At 43.1% G+C, this 18,469-nt stretch overlaps 1 long non-coding RNA gene across 1 annotated transcript; it reads right to left on the bottom strand.

Annotated features, from left to right (window-relative positions):
• Positions 1 to 945: 945 nt before the first annotated feature.
• LOC134295578 (uncharacterized) lies at positions 946 to 11,252 on the bottom strand. The gene is made up of 3 exons (XR_010002209.1): positions 11,198 to 11,252; positions 1,957 to 2,121; positions 946 to 1,644 (listed from the first exon to the last, which is right to left on the bottom strand). It is a non-coding gene; the product is annotated as an uncharacterized LOC134295578 (long non-coding RNA).
• Between the last annotated feature and the right edge of the window lie 7,217 nt (positions 11,253 to 18,469).

Genomic DNA, 18,469 nt, shown 5'->3' with positions numbered 1-18,469 from the left:
TAACAGCCAGACCTTCCCCACAACTAGATACACATTCAATAACATAATTGTGATGAAATGCCAAATTAAAAAAGTCACTATTAACAACAATACAGGTCTAGGATTTCTTTGCCATATGTGTTCTTTAGAATTAGTTCTGACATCGCTGCATGCTAAAGATAAGAGGGGGGGGGGGTCCAAAATGGGAAACAGACCTAAATTCCCACCAGCTCCGTTAACTCGGGACAACAGTTCCAAGATAGAAAATAGTTCATGTTCATCCAACTTTAGCTCTTAAGTGGTGCAAATGAACATACAGTCAGTCCCTTATTCTTCCCTGCTCCTCATGAGGTATGCAGATAAGTAAAGCAAATTCATACAATAACACGCATATTTCTGAATCCTTCTGGCACGGGGCAATTTCAGAGCAAATTTCCCAGATATTGAAACCAGCACACTGGCTTTCAGCGTTCCATATCCATGAAAAGCTGAAGGTATTTCAGAAGGAAGGTTTGTCTCTATGCATTCATTGCTTCCTTTTTGACTTACGGCGACATTATTTTTGAGCATTAATGAACTCTGACTTACTTTCTTTTTTGTCTCTTCTTTATCAACTACTTGTAAATTTCCTTTCGATTACTTGAAAAGTAAAAGTTGTGACTTCCTATATTAATGATGGAAGGAGAAGGAAGGGAGGGAAAGGGGGGACTGGGAAGGAAGGGAAAGGTTGGGGAGAAGGAAGGAGAAGGGGATGAGAAACAGACCTATATCTGTGTTGTCGAAGGCTTTCATGGCCGGGATCACAGGGTTGTTGTATGTCTTTCGGGCTGTGTGGCCATGTTCCAGAAGCATTCTCTCCTGACATTTTGCCCACATCGATGGCAGGCATCCTCAGAGGTTGTGAGGTATGGATAAACCATACCTCACAACCTCTGAGGTTGTGAGGTTTATCCATACCTCACAACCTCTGAGGATGCCTGCCATAGATGTGGGTGAAACGTCAGGAGAGAATGCTTCTGGAACATGGCCACACAGCCCGAAAGACATACAACAACCCTGAGACCTATATCTCTTCCTGCTACATTAAACTGCAGGGGAAAGTTCCTAAAAGTTCCTACATGGAAAATAATTAATTTTCCTCCAGTATTATCCATTCTTCCAAACATTTGATCTGTTCAGTGGGATGAGATCCTAAATCATCCAAATGACAATACAATCAGTCTCTTCTTTGTCTCACTGAGCAGTATGTTAACATTGTAAACACATGGAGTTCAGGCTTCCTAAGAAAACCCTTTTCAGTAATAGAAAGCTAATTGGGGAACACAGGGAGAGAGGATTTTCTCATTTACATGCACCAGATAGTTTACCCATACAGAGTGTTTGGGATTTCAAGCTGGTGGGGGGAGCGGGGTAAAAAAAAGGATAAAAAGATAAAAACATTCAGACAGTTGAGGAAAGGGCAATCCATTAGGAAGATGGGGCCATGTGTTTGCATAGAGTTTCTGTTGATTTCCCCCATTCCATGTGGCTTTCACTTCAGGTCATGGTGTATCTGCTTATGCCTCTTCAAATCCACCTTTCTCTGGAATCTGGCATGTTTCCGACTGGGAGTGATGAGGCTGGAACTCTGGCTGAAAGCTCTGCCACACGCCTGTGGCTTCTCACCTGAGGATAACCATAAGAAGGACATCAGAGGACATAAGATAGCAAGATTGCCTGTAGGAACTATAAGGAAGCTGTAGTTCAAAAGATCATGAGGACATTCATTTGAGGAAGGCTGAAATGACAGAACATGTTTTCTCACCCCAACCCCTTCCACACTGTTACAAGGTTCACCAGTGAAGCAGTTAACATGCTCTGCTTGGAGATCATCCCAACAGAAGAAACATTAATCAAATGGCACTGATGTCTTTTTATCACCAAAGGCAGAAAAGGAAAACTAGGATGCTTAAACGACATCACGAATTTAGGACTCACCTGTATGGCTGGATGGGTGCTTCTTCCTGTCACATTTCTGGTGGAACTTTTCCACACAGAACTGTCATGGATAAGAGCAGGTATCTGAATGGGTGAGAAAATGAGTATACAAGGAGAGGGTCTCTTGAAGCTTTTATCACAGATCTTGGTGTCAAAACTGTGCTCCTGTAGAAAGAAATGGGCTTTAGTACTCTGCACAATGAAGTTTCAATACCTCCTTACCCTCACCAGAAAGTTCACAATGTGAGAAAAGTGAATGGAACATCAACTGCTTAGACAACATACAAAAGTTATAGCACACAAAAATCTCCAGCCCTTGGGGTTACAAATAACAGCACAGTTTGCACACTATTCTACAGGGCCAGAAAATCCTATGCAGAACCATAGATATTCTGCTATGCATTTCACAAGAAATTTCCTGTTCATGCAGTTTGTGATAGGAAATGGGTTGGAAAAGTGAACTGTTGAGCAGACAAATGGGTCAATTCAGAGCCACAGAGTCCAAGCCCCAATGTGTGTTTGGGTGGTTCAGTTCTTCTTTAAGGGCAAAAGAGATGACTATCAAAAGAAAGCCAATGTAATGTTACATTAATCTTGTGGTTTCCATTTTGAGTGCAAGAATGTATGTTCACAAGCAGGGCCGGCCCCACTATTGAGGCACCTGACGCCGCCGCCTCGGGCGCAGGCCCGGGGGGGTGCCGTCAGGCTGGGCGGGAGGCGGGGCACCGCCCTGACGGTGCCCCGCCTCCCGCCCAGTGCGCCCTGGCCCGTCTGGTCTTTTCTAGCAGGCCAGACTTCAGCGGAGGTCCCTGCAGGCCGCAATCGCGGCCTGCAGGGACCTCCGCTGCAGTCTGGCCTGCTAGAAAAGGCCAGACGGGCGAGCGGGAGTAGTGTGGGAGGCGGGGCCAGCTCTGGCCCCGCCCCCCCGCCCAGCGTGCCCTGGCCCCGCCTCCCACGTTGCGTGGGAGGCAGGGCCAAGGCACGCTGGGCGGGGGGGGGGAGCGGCGTCAGAGCTGGCTCCGCCTCCCACGCTACTCCCGCTCGCCCGTCTGGCCTTTTCTAGCAGGCCAGACTGCAGCGGAGGTCCCTCCAGGCTGCGATTGTGGCCTGGAGGGACCTCCGCTGAAGTCTGGCCTGCTAGAAAAGGCCAGACGGGCGAGCGGGAGTAGCGTGGGAGGCGGGGCCAGCTCTGGCCCCGCCCCCCGCCCAGCGTGCCCTGGCCCCGCCTCCCATGCTGCGTGGGAGGCAGGGCCAAGGCACGCTGGGCGGGGGGGGGAGCGGCGTCAGAGCTGGCTCCGCCTCCCACGCTACTCCCGCTCGCCCGTCTGGCCTTTTCTAGCAGGCCAGACTGCAGCGGAGGTCCCTCCAGGCTGTGATTGTGGCCTGGAGGGACCTCCGCTGAAGTCTGGCCTGCTAGAAAAGGCCAGACGGGCGAGCGGGAGTAGCGTGGGAGGCGGGGCCAGCTCTGGCCCCGCCCCCCGCCCAGCGTGCCCTGGCCCCGCCTCCCATGCTGCGTGGGAGGCGGGGCCAGGGCACGCTGGGCGGGGGCGGGGCCAACTCTGGCCCCGCCCCCCTCACTATTCGCCCTGGCCCCGCCTCCCACGCAGCGTGGGAGGCGGGGCCAGGGCACGCTGGGCGGGGCCAGGGCGCGGGAGGCGGGGCCGGTGGCGGGGGCGCTTTTCAGCACCCCCGCTTCACCTCAAAAATATCTCCGGCCGGCCCTGTTCACAAGATACACAGAATGGGGCCATAGTCCATCCTGTATTCATAGACGATGGCAAGGCGCTTCAACCTTTTCTCCCCAGGGGGGTTTCAGTTGAACTTCAGGGTCTTGTACCTTTTGGAACATATTTTTGGGGGAAATGGGGCTTCCTCTTCCATTCAAACAACAAACATGGATGGAGGAGGAAGCTACCTTGTTAGATCAGAATTCCAGCAAAAATGAAGAAAGGGGGAACTGTTCCGTCCCCCAGGACGATGGTTTGCCTTACCTATTGGTCGTTTGTTTGTTTTCCCTCCTTTACATTTTGTTTGAGCCTCTGGCTGCAAAAGCCTAGGAAAAGTGGCTCGGAATCTGCAAGAGCTGGCTGCAGTTTTCTTTGCAGTGATTGGTCAAAGAATGCAACATCTTAGGACCGCCCTTTTTACCAGGGTCTAGTCTCCATTTTGGAGCTTCATTCTGGCTATAGTCTTCCAACGTGCTGGAGCTGTGCAAGGCTAACTGGGACAAATCATCCTCAAAACCAGGCCAATCTAAGCCTATCCAAATTAGATAAGTATTGAATTATATTGATCTGGAATAGGAAATCTAGTTGGAGGAGCAGGGTTATTCTGTCGCTTCTAGAACTAATCTTTGCTGTAAAGATAGGGAAGGAAAGAGTTTCTCCTTCTAATATAGGCAGCGTGATTAGGGTATAGTGGTTTTATAATCACCTTTGCTTTCTGGAACCAGGGATAATTCTGTACCTAAAACCTATAGAAATTTGTTTCATTTTCTGCAACTTTAAGATCTGTGCCAGGTTTACAACCTTGTATGAATAAACATCCTTTTTTGAAGTTATCCAGACTCAGTCGTTCAATATCTATAGGACAGCTTATAGGGATTTGCAGTTCGCCCGGATAAAGGACAGCACGTTTCAGTTTTATAGTTTTTTATTGTCCGGCGGACGGCACAGGAACCCTTCTGCCAGAAAGTCCACTGCCAGGAACCCATCCACTGAAGCTGTTTCAGTTGGCCAGAGGAAGAAATGCAAAGACTACAGAAGGACTTGGAGAACAGAAAATTTAGGCAATTTAGGCAAAGACTCTAGAATGCACTTTGTACCTGGTTTCAATTGACTCGCTTGTAGGAACCATTGCTGAGCAATAGGTGGAGTTTGAAACACAGAATCATTCCCTCTTGGACATTGCATTCATCCTCAAATTGTTGACTTAAAGTTGCTTGTAGTCTGCGGTTCGAATCCAGGGAGTGAGCTCCCGTTTGTCAGCTCCAGCTTCTCACCCGGGGACATGAGAGAAGCCTTGCACATGATGGTAAAACATCAAACACCTGGGTGTCCCCTGGGCAACATCCTTGCAGATGGCCAATTCTCTCACACCAGAAGCGACTTGCGGTTTCTCAAGTTGCTCTTTTACACAATTTTTTTAAAATGTAAAACCCAGTGGATTTCCACTAAGCAATATCCTCCCTCCTCCAACCAGAAAAAATAACCTGGCAAACCAAAAGATTCATTCTATTGTTTCCAAGATTCATCTTAAAGCTTCCTTCCTGACAGGCCCGGTCCAATGCAGTACGTAGATTACGCCTTGGCGTTGGGCGCAGGCGAGGGGGGGCGCTGTGTGGAGTCCTTGGCAGCACCCCCATTTTGCTCCGGTCACAGTGTTTGTCCAAATTGTCCTGGCGCCGGCAATGGAGGCCCTGCATGCAGCGCATGCACACAACGGCACAGGACTGGCATGCCATCGCCTAAAATGGCCGATGGGGCTTCTTTGTCCTGGCGCCGGCAATGGAGGCCCTGAGTGCAGCGCATGCACAGGACTGGCATGCCATCGCCCAAAATGGCCGATGGGACTTCTATGCGCATACGCACAGGACTCCCATCAGCCATTTTGGCTGTTTTTGTGCAGGCATAGCCTCCAGCCACCCACCACGTGGAACAGCCAGCCAGGAGGTGCTAGGGCCCGGCTGACTGATCGTAGCAGAGCTGCTTCTATCTTGCTGTTAAAACCATCTCACTTGTGCCTGCCTGCCCAGTCAGTGCCCACCTTCAGGTCAGTCAGCAGCAGCAGCAGCAATGCAATGCATACAGTCATGATAAAAAATTGTTTTTGCATATTTTTAATTGATGTTTTTTAATTTACAATTAAAAATAAAAGAAAAAACATGGAATTCGTGGTGGGGGAGGGGGGATTGGGTGAGGGGGAGAGGATCGTATATTCCATTGGATCTTCGGTTCAATGAGTCTAGTCTCTTTGTGGAGCAAGTTGCTGGATGTAGAGGAGTAGTTGTTTTATTTTATTAGGGGGCAGATTGTGCCCCCCTTTTATGTTGCCTGGGTTGGCTATTTCTTATTTCAATTATGGAGTTCCTTCAATCTGTGTCTGTCCTTTTCTTATATATTCCTGTTTCTTTGATTATGCTTCTTCATCAGGAAAGTCAGTCTGTCCATGTTCTTTATTTCCCATATCTTTGATTACCATTTTTTAAATGTTCCCTAACTGGCTGCTCTCCTCATCGCCACCATCCTGATTTACCTTGATTCAGACCGCTCCACATGGAGCTGGAGCTGATAGAGGGAGCTCATCCGTGCTCTCCCCAGGTTGGATTCGAACGGGCAAGTCATCAGTCCTGCTGGCACACTGTGCTATTGGGGGCTCCCACCTTCCCTATGATTAGTAGGTTAAAGAGCTGGGTCTGTTTAGCCTGCAGAAGAGAAGGTTGAGAGGAGACATGATCACCATGTTTAAATATCTAAAACAGGGGTCCCCAAACTAAGGCCTCCAAGGTCATTTACCTGGCCCCCACCCTCATTTATAATATAATATTTTTATATCAGTTTTAATAATATAATATATTGTATATACATATGATATTGATAATAATATTATCATTTTATACAATATAATACTAATAATAATACCATATAATAATATTAATTATATGTTATATATTACATATAATGTTACATATAGCGGTATAGTTCAATATAGTAATATATAATGCTAATATTGTGCTATGCTAATAATATAATATATTGTATGTACATAGAGCTGCTCTGAGTTCCCTTCAGGGTGAGAAGGGTGGGATATAAATGTAGTAAATAAATGTAGTAAATGAATAAATAAATAATTTTGGACTTCGGCTTGCCCAAAGTCTGAAATGACTTGAAGACACACAACAACAATAATCCTAATTAACCTGACTATCTCATTGGCCAGAAGCAGGCCCACACTTCCTATTGAAATCCTGACAGGTTTATGTTGGTTAAATTTATTTTCATTTTTAAATATTATATTGGTCTTTCATTGTTATTGTTATTGTTTTGCACTACAAATAAGATATGTGCAGTGTGCATAGGAATTTGTTCGTTTTTTTTTTTTCAAATGATAATTCGGCCCCTCAACAGTCTGAAGGATCGTGGACCGGCCCTCTGCTTTAAAAGTTTGAGGACCCCTGATCTAAAAGGATGTCTTAAGGAAGAGGGAGGAGGCTTGTTTTCTGCTGCCTTGGAGACTAGGACTCAATGGAGCAGTGGGTTCAAATTACAGAAAAGGAGATTCCAACTGAACATTAGGAAGAACTTACTGACTGTAAGAGCTGTTCAGCAGTGGAACTCACTGCCTCATAGTTCAGTAGAAGCTTCTCCTTTTAAGGTTTTTAAATAGAGGCTGGATGGCCATCTTTTGGGGGTGCTTTGATTGTGCTTTTCCTGTATGGCAGGGTTTTGGACTGGATGTCCCATATGATTCTATGATTAGCTGACTGGTTGTTTCTGACCTCATCCTGAGTAATCCAGTTTATGTGGGTTGGGTGTCTCCATTAAACTGTTTTGGTCTATGAAAGGATGAACTAACTGGATTTCCTTTGTAATGATTTCATTTGGATGATTTCATTTGAGCAGAGCTACCTAAAGTGGGAGCCCTGATGGCGCAGTGTGTTAATGTGCTGAGCTGCTGAACTTGCGGACCAAAAGGTCCCAGGTTCAAATCCCGGGAGCGGAATGAGCGCCCACTGTTAGCCCTAGCTTCTGCCAACCTAGCAGTTTGAAAACACGCAAGTGTGAGTAGATCAATAGGTACCGCTCCAGCGGGAAGGTAACGGCGCTCCATGCAGTCATGCCGGCCACATGACCTTGGAGGTGTCTATGGACAACACCGGCTCTTCGGCTTAGAAATGGAGATGAGCACCAACCCCAAGAGTCGGTCACGTCAAGGGAAAACCTTTACCTTTACCTACCAAAAGTTCTGTGTTCATGCTAGGTGAAAGATTCTGTAAATTGTACGGAAGGTAACCTTGCCCAACTTTCATGATGGGCCTGAGGTTATTATGGAACTTTTCTCTATTGGATAGAAGGAATAATAAGCAGATATTGGCAAAATATTTAAGAGACATTTATTTATGGTAATTTCTTTATGACTGATCTACAAACCATCAGCTTTTTTTCCTTGTCAGAAGCAACTTGAGAACATACTGCAAGTTGCTTCTGGTGTCAGAGAATTGGCCATCTACAGAGATGTTGCCCAGGCGATGCCCAGATGTGTTACCATCCTACTGGGAGACTTCTCTCATGTCCCTACAAGCTAGAGCTGACAGACAGGAGCTCACCCTGTCTTGCAGATTCGAACTGGCAACCTTTAGGTCAGCAACCCAACCTTCAGTTCAGCAGTTCAGCTGGCACAAGAGTTTAACCCGTTGTGTCACCATACCTCCTATCTTCAGGCCTTGGAAAGTTTCCAGGAAAAATAATGAGTACAGTAGAGTCTCACTTATCCAAGCTAATCCTTGGATAAGCGAATATCTTGGATAATAAGGAGGGATTAAGGAAAAGCCTATTAAACATCGAATTAGGTTATGATTTTACAAATTAAGCACCAAAACATCATGTTATACAACAAATTTGACAGAAAAAGTAGTTCAATACGTAGTAATGTTATGTTGTAATTACTGTACTTACAAATTTAGCACCAAAATATCATGATATATTGAAAACATTGACTAGAAAAATGGCTTGGATAATCCAGAGGCTTGGATAAGCGAGGCTTGGATAAGTGAGACTCTACTGTAATACTAAATGATAACATGAATCTGTCTAGAGGAGAGTGACTGAAATGATCAAGGCTTTGGAGAATAATCCCTACGAGGAGCGGTTTAAAGATCTGGGCATGTTTTGCATGTAGATGAGAAGGTTGAGAGGAGACTTGACGGCCATGTATAATAATGTGAGAGGAAGTCATAGGGAGGATGGACCAAGCTTGTTGCCTTCTGCCTTGGAGACTAGAACTTGGAAGAATGGCCTCAAACAAATAACCCACATTACGTGCTTTGAACTGGGATATATGGCAGTAAGGACTCAGACAATCCAGTTCAAAGCAGGTAATGTGGGTTATCCTGCCTTGATATCCTGAGTTATAGAGCTGTGTGGAAGGGCCCAAATTCTTTCTCCTTCTCTGCCAAATAATGCTGGAAAGTGTCCAGAGGAGGGCCACATCTAAGGCAGGCATCCTCAGAGGTTGTGAGGTGTGTTGGAAACTAGGCAAGTGGGGTTTGTATATCTTTGTTGAGAGGTGTTAGCTGGCCCTGATTGTTTCATGTTTGGAATTCCCCTGTTTTTGAGTGTTCTTTTTTACTGTCCTTTTTTTACTGTCCTTTTTTTACAATTTATTTATTTATTTATTTATTTCCCATACTTCTGTCCCGCCCTTCTCACCCGAAGAGGACTCAGGGTGGCCTCACAACTGGCAACAATTCGATGGCCGACATACAAATTCCAATAATATAATGACAATTAAACTCAAACATTAAAACAAAAACTACTAAAAACAACAATTACAACCACATAAGTTCAAAATCATAGTCCAGAATCAGTCCAGTGGTCAATACTTAAAAAGTCCTCAATTATTGCACTGCTAGAAATAATGCTCAATAACCATAACCATGTCTAGCAAGGCTATTCTATGCTAATCAAGGTGATCAACTGCAGTTATTCACACTTGGCCTTCATATTATCCAACATTTTTGCTTATCCAATGCTCTGCTGGCCCGTTCATGTGGTTTGGTGTGTGTGTGTGTGGGGGGGGGGCACCAAAATTTCTATTCGCTTACACTTGAAAATTCTCTTGGGCCGGCTCTGCTTCCTGAACAGGTGATTTAACACTCTAGAACTTGGAAACATGAGAAACTGGCCTCAGTTTGTGTTTTTTTCTGGAAATAATCTGAATATTCGGTAAATTGTGACTGTTTTTAGAAGCCTTTGACATTTTAGAGTCTTGCGACATTCAGAAGAAGTGCTGAAAAATAATTTAAAATGGCAAAATCAGTGCTTCCCTCATATTTTCAAGTAGTAGATCATTGAATCTAGAGATGCAAAATCTGTGGTTGTGGATAGCCAACTGAAGTGCTAGCCATTTACAGATGTATTGTTCATTCCTGGGATCCAAAAATCATACACATTAACTGTCTGGATTTTGTGAGGATGATACTAATGAATTTTCTGTCATCCTATTTTTAAGCTGCTTTTAAAATGGCCTAATTTCTCTTTTCTCCTCTCGCTTCCTCAACATTTTACTTCAGTTGCTGCAAATAGAGTGCAAAGTAACTCAACTTGAGAGAGCTGGTAGGAAAGGAGGGAAATAATATTGCATTTCCCAGGAGGCTCCAGAAAAAATGCAAAACGCTGCTGCCTTTCCTAGCTTCTGTCCTTGTCCTCCTTAGAAGCTTTTGCCTTCTTAGGTGCAGTCCTATGTTTCTTGCTCACACATGTCCCAGTCTGCAACTGTGAAATTTTGGAGCGACTGCAAAATGTTTTGAATTGAGAATGAAAATAGAGCAACTTTCACAAACAGCGAGTATTAATGTGGGGTCATTAAAGGCAACAAAATTCCTATCCAGACTTTGAAAAACTGGAATATCGATCAAATACAGCTTACTGTGTTCTCCTTTCTCTTGATTTTCTTTTTTCTGAGTTGCCATCGTAGGCTATGACTCGGGTCCAAGTAGGATTGTCTTACAAAGCTAAGGTGGTGGGTTACAATCACCAAATCCATATCCTCCGTCCAGGGCCGTAGCCAGAAAAAAATGGGGGGGTTTGAAAATTTGGGGGGGGGGGTTGAACCCCTAACACACCCGCTACAAACCTGTCAATATTTGCTTGAGATAGTGCCTGGAGGGACTCTTAATGTTTTGTGTCTCATAGATTTAGCATGGGGATTTGGTTAACCAGTTAAAATTCATGAGTAAACCAGGTTTTTTTTATAACCTGAAAAATTTCAGGGGGGGGGGTTGAACCCCTTAAAAAAAACCCTCGCTACAGGCCTGCCTCCGTCTATGGACTGGTGTGCATCTAGGGGCTCCCATTGTTCACAGTCCTGCCCCTGTCACCACTCACTGATCACCCTGGGATTTCGTTGGTTTTGGTTTGCTTGGAAATCCCCTATGCGAGAATGTTTTTTGTCTGGGGATCGGTGCACAGTGACCAACACACAATCTTTGCAGAAAGAGGCTCTGATCCAAAGACATGGGTACCGCAATGAGAGTTGTCCTCTGTTGCAGCCTTCATCCGCCCTCACAGCCGTTGACTTACTGACCACCAGAATGCCAGATGGCGAGAGAGGGAGGGGCTCCCAGCTGTGGCTGCCGAGGAACCAATGGCATCGTGTCTGGCTGGAAGTCCCCCTCCCACTCAATGTCCTCCAGAATGTCAGTTGGTGATAGAGGGAGGGGCCCTCCATAGGCTCTAGTTTATCTCCAGTTTCTTCATACAGGGCTAATATTAAATATTAACTAATATTAAAATGTCTTGGGACTAGTTTCCTAAAGGGAGTTTTTCCTCCTATATACACTACACAGCCCCTTTTCCCAATACCTGTGCCAAATTAGAAGAGGTGGAGGGTTGCAAAAGTGTGTGTGTGTGTGTGATTGTGTGTGAGAAAGAGAGAGACAGACAGACAGACAGACTGTTGTGGAGGTGATGCCCTGTTTAATGCAGTAGACCCGCCAGAGAGTTTCCCTGGTGTGTAGACTATTGTCTTTTCATCACCAGAGAAATACTTATTTATTCTCAATCTCAGGAATATTAATTACAATTTTCCCAGCTTGTAGATCTTGCACACCTCTTGTTAATAAATAAATAAAAGTACTAAAGGGCCGTGAGTATGGAAGCAAGCAAGTAAGCAACAAGGCCATGATCCATGCGTTCGACTTCCCAGTTGCAGAGGCAGGAATAAAATAGGGAAACACACCCTTTTCTAGCACAAGATTGTTATATGCAGCTATATCTACAAATGCAATAATTCCAATTACAACTTCCTGTTGTAATAACTATTTGTATGATCTCAGGCTTCTGTGCCGTTCTTTGTATGCTAAACTTTCAAAAGCGCTTGCATATTTCCATATATTGGATTACTTTTGAATACTATCAGTTCTTAAAGGAAATCTGTATTTAAACTTTTTACAAATACAGTAGAGTCTCACTTATCCAAGCCTCGCTTATCCAAGCTTCTGGATAATCCAAGCCATTTTTGTAGTCAATGTTTTCAATATATCGTGATATTTTGGTGCTAAATTCGTAAATATAATAATTGCAACATAACATTACTGCATATTGAACTACTTTTTCTGTCAATTTTGTTGTATACCATGTTGTTTTGGTGCTTAATTTGTAAAATCATAACCTAATTTGATGTTTAATAGGCGTTTCCTTAATCCCTCCTTATTATCCAAGATATTCGCTTATCCAAGCTTCTGCCGGCCCGTTTAGCTTGGATTAGTGAGACTCTATTGTATTAAAAAGTATTATGCAGGGGAATACGACTCTATTTAAAATTGTGCTTTTGCTGTTTTTTAATCTTTCTTTTGATTGAAATAGTTTCATAAAGCAGTTCCTCTCCTCCCCCAATTCCCATTGTCTGTGTGAGTGACTTACAGTGGGGGTGGAGGGTGGGCAAGAGGACAATAACAAACATATATCAAACATTAAATGACATTTTAAAAATCAGTATTGAACTGAAAGCAAGTTAATGGCCTGACTACCATCTTAGATGGTAGCCAAATACCCAGCAAGCCCTTGCTGCTTTGTTTGTTCCGAAATTTAGAGGCTCCCAAGGTGGCTGCTGTGGTACTTCCACCAGAAACCTTGGCAGCTTAAAAAAAACAACGGGGGGGGGGGGGGGGTGAAACTTTTTTTTTAGCAAAACATGAAGAGTATTTCCATAATGCACAATAATTTATAAATCAGGCTGCATTGATAACCTTCAGTGGACACTCAAGAAAGATAAACTTCAGTAGACACTCATGGGGATTTGGTTAATCAGTTAAAATTCATGAGTAAACCAGGTTTTTTTTTAAAACAACCTGAAAAATTTTGGGAGGGGGTTGAACCCCTAACCCCCTCCCCCCCTTTGGCTACAGCCTTGATTTCTTGTAGCCGATTGGCTGAGCCTTCAAAGACCTGTGGATTGATTTGATACTGTTTCTATTCTGCTGCTGAAGAACCAGTTTGGACAAGTTTTTTTCTGAGCTGACTGAGTACTGCTGGTGAAGAGAGCAATGTACTCAGAGATGCCTTGCTATTTTGAGGCCTGTTTGCTGCTGAGAAAAGAGGGTGAAGAATCAGGACTGTATTCTTCTCTGAAGCAGATTTGTAGACTGAGAAAGGTTATGACTGTGGACTTCTGTAAGCAATCAGAGGGACCATTGTGAATACTGTTTTTCTTGATCCTTTGGAATTAGTAAAGTTCCTGCATTTTTGTTCTGCAAATCCAGGTGGCATGTTATTGTTCTGTGGGTGACCCTGGATCGTGGGCACACGTAAGAGCTTCCGTTTATCATCAATCCATAATAGAACATATGGACACTGTTGGACAACTCAAGAATAGGGCTCCTGCATATCCATCACCAAGACACTGCACCTGGAAGACAATCATACTCGGACAACAAGGGATCGCCTAAGTAAATAAGTATATACCCATATTAGGAAATTTACCCAAATGTGACAGAATTGTTAAAAAATAAGCCTTTCAGTTTGCCCCAGTAAGTAGAAGTTCTAACCAGGGAAGAACAACTTGGGGCCCTTCCACACAGTCATATAACCCAGAATACTAAGGCAGATAATCCACAATAACTGCTTTAAACTGGGTTATCTGAGTCCACACTGCCATATAACCTAGTTCAATGTGGATTTTATACAGCTGCATGGAAGGAACCTTGGATTAATGAAATTTCCAAGTAAAGTTGTTTGTTAAGTTATTTGTCAAGGAATAGTCACTGATATGTAAATACCGGAATTCTATTGGTAGTTGAAATTAGAATCAACTTGATGAATTCCTGGAGTTGTATTATATTAGTGGTGATTATATTGCACATAATTCTTCCTTCCCTCCTTGGTTTTTCCCAACATAGTTGCCTGTTCAAAACTATTCCCTGGCCAAAAGAGGCAAGGGTGGAGAAAAGAAGTCGTCTAACTGGAGGCTAAACTCTAAGGAAAGTTTGGAGACTTGGCAGCAAGGAAAGGTATACTTTTATGGCAGCCTTATGAAGGAAAGCAAGATTCTCATGAAGACATCAAATGCAAATTCATATTTCAGATTTCCTAAGTTTACATCATTACTTATGGTTACTAGTACTTAGCTGCAGCAATTTAGGCCATCCTGTAGACTAATTTCCCTGTCACAAAATGCTACAGTTGATTTATAACATTTACATAATCATGTAGATCATAAAGATTTTCTAAATTAAGAGTTGTTAAATCTAAGCAGTTTGTCTCCTTTGCTAGTAAAAAAAGAGGAAGGGCTGTGATTTTGTTATCTGTGATATACACTTTCCTCTAGGGTTCTCTAAGCGCATTACATTAATTTTACTAATTGTGGTACAGTGAAATAAGGTCACAGAAATATGCATTGGGAAAACCTCATTGGAATGCAAGTCTCTTAAGTCAAACTTGTACCACAAGTGAATTCAGAGAAAATCAGAGCAACTTAAAAGTTACTGTGCTAAAGGGTTATGTTTATTTTCTTTAACTGAGACTCAGGATGGAGAAACGGATACAGATTGGTCTGTGAAAATGAATTTAGAGAAAGACATTTACACTCTGATGTCAGGCAAAACACTAAGATGGTGTAACTTTTTCAAAATGTATATGTAATGAGTCAAAGATGAGAGGGAAGAAGACCCATAATTATAGGATCACTTTTATGGTATTTCTAATGTGGTGATCTCTATTGTTGAAAAGGCAAGTCACAGTTCAGTGATAGAAGAGTTCGTGGTTTGCTTCTTTAGTGGTATCAGTAGCAGTTTACAACATCACCAGAAGCCATGGTGGCACAATGGGTTAAACCAGAAATGGGCAAACTAAGGCCCGGGGAGTGGATGCGACCCCCTGGGTGCTTACCTTAGGCCCTCCTCATTTTCGCTGTCCTCTCAGCATAAGGACACAGTGGCCTGCCACATCCTTATGCAGAAAAGATAGGGGAGGAAGGCATCCAGCAGCTGAGAGCCCTCTGGAGTGCTCTCAGGCACTGCATGTCTTGCCCTCCTCCCAGCATAAGGATGGTGCAAGAGGCCCCACCCTTATGCCAAGATGACAACCCGAGGAAGGCACACAGTGGCTAGGAGCCCTCCAGAACTCTCCAGAGGATAGCCCGAAGATCAGGGGAGGAGCATTGGGGTAATTGCTGCATGTCTCGTTTTCTTCCTGGCATGAGGTGAGCGGCCCCATCTCTATGCCAGGAGAGTAACCTGAAGATGAGCCGGGCCCTGCACCACCTCCTCCCGGCCCGGCCCTCTCACAGGTCCTCTCCCTCCTGGCCCGGCCCTATTAGGCAGGCCCACAATGTAGCCCTAAGGCAAAACATTTGCCTATGCCTGGGTTAAACTCTTGTGTTGGCTGAACTGCTGACCTGAAGGTTTGGTTGCTGATCTGAAGGTTGCCGGTTCAAATCCACAACACGGGGTGAGCTCCGGTCTGTCAGCTCTAGTTTGCGGAGACATGAGAGAAGCCTCCCAGCTTATACATCCTGGTGTGCCCTCGGCAATGTCTCTGTAGATGGCCAATTCTCTCACACCAGAAGCATCTTGTAGTATGTCCTCAAGGCACTTCTGACATGATAAAAAAAACCCACTTTGCCAAAAGAAGCGCCATATCTTCCTCCACCGTCAGGACAATCTTCATCTTGGATCAGCTCTTTGAAATAGACTAAGAAGGAGGTCCATCACTACTATAATTTCTATTTGAAGACATGCACCATATCCTGTGTCCTGCTGTAGAGCCATCTGAGGTTGAAATCACATGAGGGCTATGAATGCCAAGGTAAACACCCCTGGAACCCTTCCCGCCATGAACTATGCACAACTCCTACCCATACATGCACTGAATGTATACACTGAAAATAACCACCCATCCATCTGTCCTGTACTCATCCTGCTCAACAAATTTAAAAAGTTAACTAATTTATTAGGGTTGTGCCAGAGGAGGACTAAATATTACATGAGTCCATTAATTCTAAATATTTATAAAACATTTTCCACACAACTCATTCATATTAAAAAGTATTTAGTATCAGAATGTTATATGCATATAGTTCTAAAAATGTAACATGCAGCATAGAAGTTGCTTAGTTGGGGGATTTGAACAAGTGTAATGTGACCCCAAGGAACCTAAAGACCCCAAAGACCCCAGATCTTGGAAGCTAAGTAGGGCCATTTCTGGTTAGTACTTGGATAAAAGACCATAAATGAATTCCATGTGCTGTAGGTTATATTTCAGATGAAGGAATTGGCAAAACCACCTCTGTTTATTCCTATTCTTATGAAATTGGAGTGGTCACCATAAATCAACAGAAAACTTGAAAGATATGACACACATACACAAACACAATGTTCCCCCAATTCTCTTTGTGGTTGGAAGTTCCAGCTTGTAGTTTTGTTGAAAAGCAGACATCAGGTGAGATTTGTTGGTTATCACTTTAGAACGGCTGGTTCAATAAGGTGCAGGTTGAACAACTTGGCAATATATCATGTGGGGTTTTAAATCCAAGCCAACCAGCTTGTGCTGCTTATTACGTGGCATAGGTTTTGAAAGGTCTGTCTAGGAAATACATGCAATTCCCCAATACATTTAATGACATTGAACTCTCATTGTACGAAGTTTTATTAGATATACTTGGAATAATTTTAAAACTGCAAACTACAAAAATAATAATAATATTGAAATATTGTAGCTTTCCTGATTTGCTGGAAAATAACCAGCCATGCTTTATACATTATATGCCCAAGTTTACTTCAAATCATGAAGTAACTAATTTAGTATAGTATAAAGTGCTAGAGCAGTGGTTCTCAAACAGAGGTCCCCAGGTGTTTTGGCTTACAACTTCCAGAATTCCCAGCCAGTTTACCAGCTGTTAGGATTTCTGTGAGTTGAAAGCCAAGACATCTGGGGAACCACAGGTTGAGAATCACTGTGCTAGAGGAATGGTGGAAATTCAAGATTTCTTTGTGTACTTCCAAACTGAAAGCAGAAAGAAAATGAAACTGACATGTCATATGAAAGCATGAAGATGAACAGGCCTAGAACTGTTTTATCTCCTTGTTTTTAACATGTGATGTATGTATTGATTGTATGACTGCTTTTCATGTTTGATTTTACAATGTGTAATTTGTCACTGTTTTTATTATTGTTGTGAGCCGCCCCGAGTCCCCTCGGGGAGATGGGGCGGGATATAAGAATAAATTTATTATTATTATTATTATTATTAACAGGCGAGGTAAGGCATGTGCACTCTGTGTGTATGAATGAAAACGATGTTGAACATAATGGTGGTAATATGGCAAGGCAGAGAGGGCCATTAATAGAGATAACAAAAATACCACTTTATGGGCAAATAATACTTATTTTTAATTGGTTCACATTTCCCCCCAATTCATTCAATATATACAGGTTGAACATAACTTATCCAAAATGCTTGGAACCACAGGTGTCCTGGATTTCAGTATATATATTGGATTTTGGAATATCTGTATTGGTGCAAGTACTAATGAAGTATGTTGGAACTGGGCCCCATAAAATTCATTTATGTTTCCTCTACAAATATAAACACACAAACACACACATTAACTAAGGTTATGCAAGGAATAAGAGAAATGTAGAAACATTTTAGGCATTGGTATTGAATTGTTGCTTTTGTTGTTTTTTAAAAGGTCAGGGCGATGTGGGATTTACATGAGCAGAAACATAATTAGAATGGGGGTTAGGGAGAAAATGCTATTAAGCTATGTGCCCCTATGAGTAAAAACAGCCCTAACTACTACTATAATTTCTTCTCTCTCTCCCTATATATATTCTGTGTGTATCTCTGTGTATTTATGCATGTATTAAGGATATAATTCTTTGCTATTTTTTCTCTCAAGGGCCGCATGTGTAATTGTGGTAATTTTCTCCCTGTTGGAAGAAAGTCTTTGAATGTTACATAGTTTTTAAAGACTATTCAAAAGTTCCTGTCTTATTCTGTGCAAAATTCCTGTGAGCCATTTTTATGACGATAGTAGTATTGATGTTATGCAGAAAATTCTGCTTTCTGTACACAAATACCAGGTGAGAATTTGGCAAAGAATTTGTCAGCTCAGGCTTATCCCCATCAGGGTTTCTTGACATGAAATAAATATGTTTTTGACATTTTTGAGTGTTTCTAAATATGGTTTCCATCACTAGTTGTATGCTTCATGTAACACATACACATAGTTTATTTACATAGATTACTTGCTATCACTGCTTTACTACCCTCCTCATATCTCAAGCTGCAAGTC

This window comes from Anolis carolinensis, chromosome 1, assembly GCF_035594765.1.
Source record: "Anolis carolinensis isolate JA03-04 chromosome 1, rAnoCar3.1.pri, whole genome shotgun sequence".
Lineage (NCBI taxonomy): Eukaryota > Metazoa > Chordata > Lepidosauria > Squamata > Dactyloidae > Anolis > Anolis carolinensis.
The sequence above is the reverse complement of the archived record's forward strand: the minus strand, read 5'-3'. Positions and strand labels throughout refer to the sequence as shown.